General features: G+C 38.2%; 1 non-coding gene across 1 annotated transcript; it reads left to right on the top strand.

The window, feature by feature from the left end:
- The first annotated feature begins 7386 nt into the window (after window positions 1-7386).
- Window positions 7387-7493, top strand: LOC121227764 (small nucleolar RNA R71). The gene has a single exon (XR_005925287.1). It is a non-coding gene; the product is annotated as a small nucleolar RNA R71 (small nucleolar RNA).
- Window positions 7494-9252: the final 1759 nt, after the last annotated feature.

Raw genomic sequence — 9252 nt, 5'->3', positions numbered from 1 at the left:
TAGAATATTTCAAACAAATTCAGAATCACAGATTTCATATATCATTATTACAGAAACATTCATCAACAATTCATTCATCAATGTGGTCTACGAGACCTAAAACATATATTAAAGGAAAGGTCGGAACTAAACCGAACCTATTCAGAATTTTCAGAAATTAACTGATTGCGAGGTTTCGTGATAGGTTTTAAATATTTATAACTACTCGTTCTTGAACTAACTATTATCGCGATGTAAGCAAGTGACCTATCGAACAGTAGTATAGTTTTAGCAAGACCAGATTGTCGAACCCAAAGGAACTAAAAGTACTAGTAATGACTGTCTTTTTATTATCTAGCCTAAGAATAAAGAGGTTTTGTTTTAATTAACTAATTATCTAAACGAAAAATTCACAGAGAAAAGAATTAGGGAATTGCTTTTGGGAAAATCGATTGACTTGAGACAATACCTAACGAAAAATCGATCTAGACTTTACTTGTTATTTTTGCTCCGAATTGGACGATTTATTCATTCAACTTGTTCCGTAGAGATCCCTAAGTTATGTTATTATCCCTATTCAAGACTAATGACATCTAATCCCTAGATTGAATAACCGAGACTTTTCTCTAATTAACACTCTAGGGTTGCATTAACTCGATCTATGGATCCTCTTATTAGGTTTCACCCTAATTTGGAAAAATCTTGTCACCCTATTTCTAGGCGCGCACTCAACTCCACTTAATTAGGACAAAAGTACTCTTAGACAGGGTCTATTCCTCCTCTAAATAAGAGCATGTCTTGAATCAGTATCCTTAGACATCAAAACAAGAATTAAGAACACATAATTAAGAACAAGTTAAATATTTATCATACGATTCAGAAAATTATAACAAGATTCGTCTTAGGTTTCATTCCCCTTAGGTATTTAGGGGTTTTAGTTCATAACTAAATAAGAAAACATCTTTGAAGAATAACGAATACAAAACATAAACAAAACCTAAAACTCCTGAAGGGAAATTGAGAAGAGATCTTTAGTCTTGTTGATGAGTCCAACTTCTGAGATGGATCAATCGGCTTCATCGGAGTAATTCCTTACCCTCTATTCTTCGTCTCCTCTTTTCTCCTCTTCTAGGGTGTATTTATAGGCTTTGGAATGCCTAGAAGCCCTCAAAAGTTTCCTTTTTCGAATTGGACTTAACTTCGGCTCGGCAGGGACACGCTCGTGTGTGATTACTTCAGGCCATGTTTGAGCTGTTAGAATGGCACGGGCGTGTGCTATACCCGTGTGCGGAGGTCCAGGCCGTGTTGACCTCGTACTTTGGCCCATTTTCTCTGTTTTTGTCCGTTTCTCGTTCCTTTCGCTCTCCTATGCTCTCCTAAGTATAAAACATGAAATTAAAGAATTAGAAGCATCGAATTCACCAATTCTAATGAGAAATCATCCATAAAATGCATTAAACATGGGGTAAAAATATGTATAATTTACGGTTTATCAAATACCCCCACACTTAAGCATTTGCTTGTCCTCAAGAAAAATTCTCAACTCATAATAAAAATAAATTCTTCTCAACTTATAATTTCTATCGATAATATCTCACATTAATCCATTAGTAATCATACATTGAGAATTCAACTAAAAGAATATAAAAGTTTCAAACATTCCAAGTTGGGTATTTAGTCATGCAAACTTAGGTGCTTCCCTTCGTCTAAGTAATTACCTTTGATTCAAAATATCACAGAGTTTCACATCCTCACTAAAGGTTCACTCAAATCACTCGAGGTGTTTAAGAATAATAAATGAAGCACTCAATAGTCAATAATGAAAAGTCATTACCATAGGCTTCCATGAAAATCAAATCTCCACCACTATAATTTAAGATGATACATCAATCAAAAGGTCTTTAGAGGATTGTAATGAGGCTTGGTTAGGGGGTGTGGCACAAGCTGAAAGAAAGGGTTAGAATCGAGATTGAATTGAAAAATTTCCTAACTAGAAAAAGAGTTAATCTTCACTTACGTACAACAGAGATTCTCTCAGAATATGAAATTACAGATATGCATACATAGTTTTTTTTAAGAACAAGTTGCATAACATAGAGTAGCTAATAAGAACAAGACATAGCTAAACAATTTATTCAATTCAAATCTCGACAAAAATAAGGATTAATTTAGGGAATTTTAACAATAATGGGTTAAGGGTTAATATTAAGGTTAATACAAGAAATGGCTTGTTAGGTTCAAGGGGGTTTACTAGGGGTTAATCGTGGAGGTAGGCTTTTCATGGCATGAGTGGGTTAATCCTAAGTTCCTTAATCATTTTGATATATCAAATCAAATGGTGTGGTTTCGACATGCATAATCAAGCAAGTTCTAGAATAATAGTTCAATACTGACGCACTCAAAGCAAATTAAAAGTGAGCATGAAAGGATGAAAAGATGCTAAAAAGGCTCAAAAATCTCACAAAAATTATGGTTTTTTGATGTTTAGACTCATTAATTCCAATTCAAAGTAATACCTAGACTTGGGGAAACAATCTATAATTTTAAATTCTTAAAAATCAACTTATCATGCTTGATTCTTTAATGTCTTAAAGTTTAAACAATCAATGCATAAGGGCCTATGTTTTAATTCAAGATATATCAATCAAAATCATAAATTAATTAAAATTTATCCTAAATATGATATGAGAGTTTTTCAAGAGAACAAGATGATTATTCCAGGATTTTTCTGATAATGAAATAAATACCCCCCACACTTAAGATGTACATTGCCCTCAATGTACAAAGATAGATATTAGAGTATAAAAATAAGATAGGGAGAGAAGTGAAACTTCCTGTATGGTGAATTCCTCGAACTAGAGTTTTGGAGAGTGATCAGTTCGAGAGTGGAGGAGGATACTCCTGCGGTCGTAGCTATGGTCATGGTCGAGCAGGACATGGTAGTCGTGGAGAACCTTTCCCGGTGGAGTTTTAGTTCCTATGTGATGATGAGCTTAAGAGCTCTATATAACTGTGATAAAATCAGGAACTTTTTAGGGGATATTAGGAAGAATAAGTGCTCGAAGAGAAATAACCGAAATTAATAATTAAAAATAAAATTCTAAAATCTAACAAAAATAAAAAGTAGTTTCAATAAAAATTAAAAACATAAAATAATAAACAAATATTTCTAAACATCTTCATCGCTGGATGGTTCGCAAGGTAGAACTGGCGATGAGATGTGGAGGTGCTGATAAATCTGCTGTAGAGTAGCATCAATGTTGTCAAATCGTTGAAAATAGTGCTGCTCAAATCGGGTGAGGCGTTCAGAGATGTTACCAAATGAAGCTGCCGCATGAACTGGACGAGAGGATGGTGGTGGCTGGGTCGGTGGGTCCTCGTGCTGTGGGGGGACATCTTCAGCAATGTCCTCGTAGGCCTCCTCCTAGGTAGATTGTGCGAGACGATACTGGGGAGGGTAGGTTCCTCGGCACCTCTCGATCATCCTCATGCTAAGCATGCTTGAGATGCCTTGTGGAGACATCTGGCCGATGAGAGTGAGGGATGATTCTTGGGCCGCGGTGTTGAGGAGCCCGAAGTGTCATGCCAGCCTAGTCATGTAGGGGCCAATGGAGATGACCCCTTCCGATGCCGCTCTGTCTAGTGCTGAATCACAAGGGCGATGAAATAGGCAAGGTCAATGACGTGCCCTTGCAACATGCACCATAAGAAGTAGACGTCGTGGGTGTTGACGATGCCAGTGCTCTCTCACCTCCCTGTAATCGTGTGAGCTAAAATAGCGTGTAAGTACCTCAGGGATGGTGGGAGAACTGATGCCTTGGAGCGGCTAGGATTGTACGAGGCTGTGCTAGGGGCCAAAGTTTGCCAACACTTCAAGGGAGAGAAATGTATGTGGCGACTGAGAGCATGTAGTTCATTCTCCTCTCGAAACTCCTCCCTATATAGGCCTAGAGCAGCACCGAACTCTAGGATGCTTAGCTGGCGGATTAATCTACCTAGGCGAAACTGGACCATGCCAGGATCATCATACCTTATCATTACGGTTCGGAGATGGAACGTTGAGCATAGTTCCATCATGAGCTCGAGGTATGTCAGCTCGATAATCCCGAAGAACAGCTCCTAAGGGTCGGTGGTTAAGAGAGCCCGAATCGTATTAGCCATTTGGACTTGTTCTACGGTAGCCCAGTCGATGCAGCGGCTCGCAATTAAGGGTCGGGCCCAAGGTATTTGGAACAGTTCTTCCTGGGGACCTCGGGGAAACTGTAAGAGAGGGTGATGGAATTCTGAGGTTGGGCCCGCGGAAGAGGACGCTCCCTTCCTCTTCTTCGAAGCAGGTACAGTGATTTTCTTTCCTCTTGACAATGACATGGTATCTGCGATTAGAATCATCAAGTCATCTTGATGAGTGGTCGAAGTAAAAGGAATACAATTTCCAACTAAAAAGCAGACTTTCAGCTACAACCAAACATAACTAATATAATAATTCATGACTTTGTCATTGTATGTAGTAATGGCATGTGTAAAAGAATGAAGCTTTCCTAACAATATGAAATGTATAAGAAATAATTGAACAATGCAAATTACATGAGAGATATTAGCATGGGAATATCATGAGAATGAGCATGGTAAAATCATGGGTATGAAGTTTCCTAATCACTTGATTTAACATGCAATGTATAATAACTAACTAAAAATACAAACTAAATGATAAAGTAATGAACAGAAATGGAAGATAGTTCAAAAGAAATGGAAATTGTTGTAAAAAAATAGTAATAAGTAAAATAGAAGTGAAGAGAGTAAACAAACGCTAAGGAAGAGAGATTGGGTGTCAAAAATGAAGTTGAAGACGACGCACGGGCGTGGTAGGGGGCCATGTGGAGTTGCAGCGGCTAAGGTTAGGGTTTTTGAATGGGGAAGAAAGTGAATAGTGCAGGGTATTTATAGATTTTGGGGCACACGGCCATGGCACACGCCCGTGTCCCCCAATTTCAGCCCGTGTGATTCGCGAATTTCAAATTTGGGCGCGTCTGACGTTTAGTACACGGCCGTGTTGCACAGCCGTGTCTAGCTTTGTTCGCTTCTCCCATGCCCGTGTGTTCAAGCTCCACGCTCGTGTTAATTTAATAGGTTTGACCACGGGTTTTAGACATGGGCGTGTCAGACGCCCGTGCTAGTTTCTTAATTTCAACCACGGGTCTTCCACACGAGCGTGTCGCACTACGGCCATGGGGTTTTACCGTAGCCCGTGTTGGGGAAATCTTTTGCCCTGTTTTCACACGGCCTTAAGCACGCCCGTGTGCTTGGCTGTGTCTCTGTGGAAACACCTGTATTCAAGATCTCTATTAGTATGTTACGAGTTAAATACCAAAATTTTAAATAAATTAATATTGTTAGTGCTCGGGTTGCCTCCCGAGAAGCGCTTATTTATAGTCTAAGCTCGACTTACCTCTTCAGTGAATGGTCATGGTGGTTTGAGGAGTTTATACTCCTCATTCCTGCTATCAATCTCATCAAAATAAGGTTTTAATCAGGTGTTGTTTACCTTAAAAGTGCCGAACTTGGGATGACTCACCTCCACCATATCGAATGGAAAAATACTGAGTACCGTAAGAGGAATTTCCTCATTCGGTGTGGTAGTGACAATGTGGGGATCTGCGGTATCTAATAAGACCTTGTCACCAACCTTAAGTAGATTTTGAGAGGTATCGGGCTCGTTTTGGCGTAGTTTCGGTTTATCATGTGTTCTCGATTTATGTGCTTGCCATTCGTCGAACTCCTCTATCCATAGCCTTCGTTCTTCATGAATGTGTCCTCTATCATTTCTGGAACATGGCTTGTGAACTTCTTTGAAGCTCAATTTCTGCAAAGTCATATTGTCAGTTTTAGTAGATTGGTGTGGAGCATTACCTTCAATGTTCGATGTGATGCCAGAATTACGAGCTTGAAGGGTGATTGTTTCGTCTCCCACACGAAGTGTAAGCTCACCTGTGCCAACATCAATAATTATTTTAGCAGTTGCTAAAAAGGGCCTCCCTAAAATCAAAGGGATGTTATTATCCTCCTCTATGTCTAGAACAACGAAATCAACGGGAAATATGAACTTATCTACTTTCACCAGTACATCTTCAATAATACCCATAGGAAATCTTATAGTTTTATCTGCCAATTGAATGCTCATCCTAGTTTGTTTAGGTTTCCCAAGACCTAGTTGCTTAAACATTTTGTAAGGCATGACGTTAATACTAGCCCCTAAATCAGCTAATGCATGATTTATATCTAAACTACCAATTAAGCAAGGAATTGTAAAACTCCCTGGATCTTTCAATTTGTGGGGTAGCTTATTCTGTAGAATAGCTGAGCAGAGTACGCATGTGACGCTTCGTCCAACTTCTGCTTATTTACTAAAAGCTCTTTTAAAAATTTCATTGCATTCGACATCTGTGACAGAGCTTCAATAAACGGTAAGTTAATATGTAATTTTTTCAAAAGTTTAAGGAATTTACCAAATTGTTCGTCTGAGCGGTCCTTCCTTGTCGCGTTAGGGTATGGGACACGAGGTTTATATTCTTCATTCACTATTTTGTTATGACCTACCTCACTTTTACCTTTTCTCACCACAGTTTCTTGCATCAACTCTGGCTCAGGCGCAATGAATCCTTCCTTATCTTGAGTACTAATTGCATTGAGGTGTTCCCTTGGGTTAGGTTCAGTATTACTTGGTAAGCTACCTTGTGGTCATTCGGAGATTAGTTTGGATAGCTGGCCTATCTGAGTTTCGAGTCCTTGGATCGATGCTTGTTGATTTTTAAGTGCTGTCTTGGTATTTTGGATATGGGTTTCTGACACCGAGATGAATTTAGAGAGCATCTCCTCAAGGTTCGGTTTCTTCTCTTGTTGATACGGTGGTTGTTAAAAACCCTAAGGATTTTGTGGCTTTTGATTCCCTTGATCACCCCAGGAGAAATTTGGGTGGTTTCTCCAACCTGCATTATAAGTATTACTATATGGGTTATTTTGAGATCTAAAGTTATTGTTACCTATATAGTTGACTTGTTCTTCTTCGGTTGTAGGATTGATATTCTGTATGCACACCTCCTCCACTTGAGTCACACTTCATTACTGGATGTACCTGCGTAGAACCAAGTAAACCATCAATCTTTTTATTAAAAAGTTCTACCTGATTTGACAGCATAGTAACTGAGTCGACGTTATAAACACCGACTGTTTTTGATGGCTTAGTCCTCATGACTTGCCACTGATAGTTATTCAGTGACATTTCTTCAATGAATTCATAAACCTCTTCAGGTGTTTTTTTTGTTGATGGTTCCTCCAGCAGTTGCATCAATCATCTGTCTTGTCGAGGGATTCACACTATTGTAGAATGTTTGAACTTGTAGCCATAGAGATAACCCATGTTGAGGGCACCTTCGCAATAGATCCTTGTATCTCTCCCATGCATCGTAAAGTGTTTCTAAGTCCATCTGCACAAAAGAAGAGATATCATTACGTAATTTAGCCGTTTTAGCCAGCGAAAAATATTTTAGTAAAAATTTTTTGGTCATTTGTTCCCAAGTAGTAATTGACCCTCGTGGTAACGAGTTCAACCACTGTTTAGCTTTTTTCCTCAATGAAAAAGGGAATAACCAAAGATGAATGGCATCATTAGAAATGCCATTGATTTTAAATGTATCGCAAAGCTCCAGAAAGTTTGCTAAGTGAGCACTGGGATCTTTTTCCTGCAAGCCATCAAACTGAACAAATTGCTGTATCATCTGAATAGTGTTAGGTTTCAGTTCAAAATTATTCGCAGCAATAGCAGGTCTAACTATGCTAGATTCAGTTCCTAATAAATAAGTTTTAGCATAATCATACATAGTGCGTGGAGTAGGATTTTGATTAACCGCAATTGCAGGAAGTAGTTGATTGCCTTGGTTTTCAGCCATCTCTTCAGTTGGGGTTGAGTATCGTCTTCTTGCTCTTTCTCTATGTATCTTAAGCTTTGCCTTATTATTTTTTGTTTTTTACGAACTGTTCGATTGATTTCTTTGTCAAAAAGTAGTGGCCCTGATGGGTTTCTTCTAGTCATAAACTATGAAAACCTGCCAAGAGAAAGAAAGAGTAGGTTAATAAATAATAATAATGATAAAATAAAATAAAATTGCAAGAAAAATAAATGGCTAAAGTAATTAAAATTAAGCGTTCCTAATATTTTAGTCCCCGACAACGGCGCCAAAAACTTGATCGCGAGGTTTCGTGATAGGTTTTAAATATTTATAATTACTTGTTCTTGAACTAACTATTATCGCGATGTAGGCAAGTGTATCTATCGAACAGTAGTATAGTTTTAGCAAGACCGGATTGTCGAACCCAAAGGAACTAAAAGTACTAGTAATAACTGTCTTTTTATTATCTAGCCTAAGAATAAAGAGGTTTTGTTTTAATTAACTAATTATCTAAACTAAGAACGCACAGAGAAAAGAATTGGGGAATTGCTTTTGGGAAAATCGATTGAATTGAGACAATACCTAAGGAAAAATCCACCTAGGCTTTACTTGCTATTCTGGCCCCGAATCGAATGATTTATTCATTCAACTTGTTCCGTAAAGATCCCCAAGTTATGTTATTATCCCTATTCAAGACTAATAACGTCTAATCCCTAGATTGAATAATCAAGACTTTTCTCTAATTAACACTCTAGGGCTGTATTAACTCGATCTATAGATCCCCTTATTAGGTTTCACCCTAATCCAGAAAAATCTTGTCACCCTATTTCTAGGCGCGCACTCAACTTCGCTTAATTATGACAAAAGTACTCTTAGACAGGGTCTATTCCTCCTCTGAATAAGAGCATGTCTTGAATCAGTATCCTGGGATATCAAATCAAGAATTAAGAACACATAATTAAGAACAAGTTAAATATTTATCATACGATTTAGAAAATAATAACATGATTCGTCTTAGGTTTCATTCCCCTTAGGTATTTAGGGGTTTTAGCTCATAACTAAATAAGAAAACATCTCAGAAGAATAAAGAATACAAAACATAAAGAAAACCCAAAACTCCTGAAGGGAAATTGAGGAGAGATCTTCAGTCTTGATGATGAATCCGGCTTTTGAGATGGATCAATCAGCTTCCTTGGAGTAATTCCTTACCCCATATTCTCCGTCTCCCCTTTTCTCCTCTTCTAGGGTGTATTTATAGGCTTTGGAATGCTTAAAAGCTCTCAAAAGTGACCTTTTCCGAATTGGACTTAACTTGGGCTCGGTAGGGGCA

This window comes from Gossypium hirsutum, chromosome A03 (genome assembly GCF_007990345.1).
Source record: "Gossypium hirsutum isolate 1008001.06 chromosome A03, Gossypium_hirsutum_v2.1, whole genome shotgun sequence".
NCBI classification, from domain to species: Eukaryota; Viridiplantae; Streptophyta; class Magnoliopsida; order Malvales; family Malvaceae; genus Gossypium; species Gossypium hirsutum.
The sequence above is the reverse complement of the archived record's forward strand: the minus strand, read 5'-3'. Positions and strand labels throughout refer to the sequence as shown.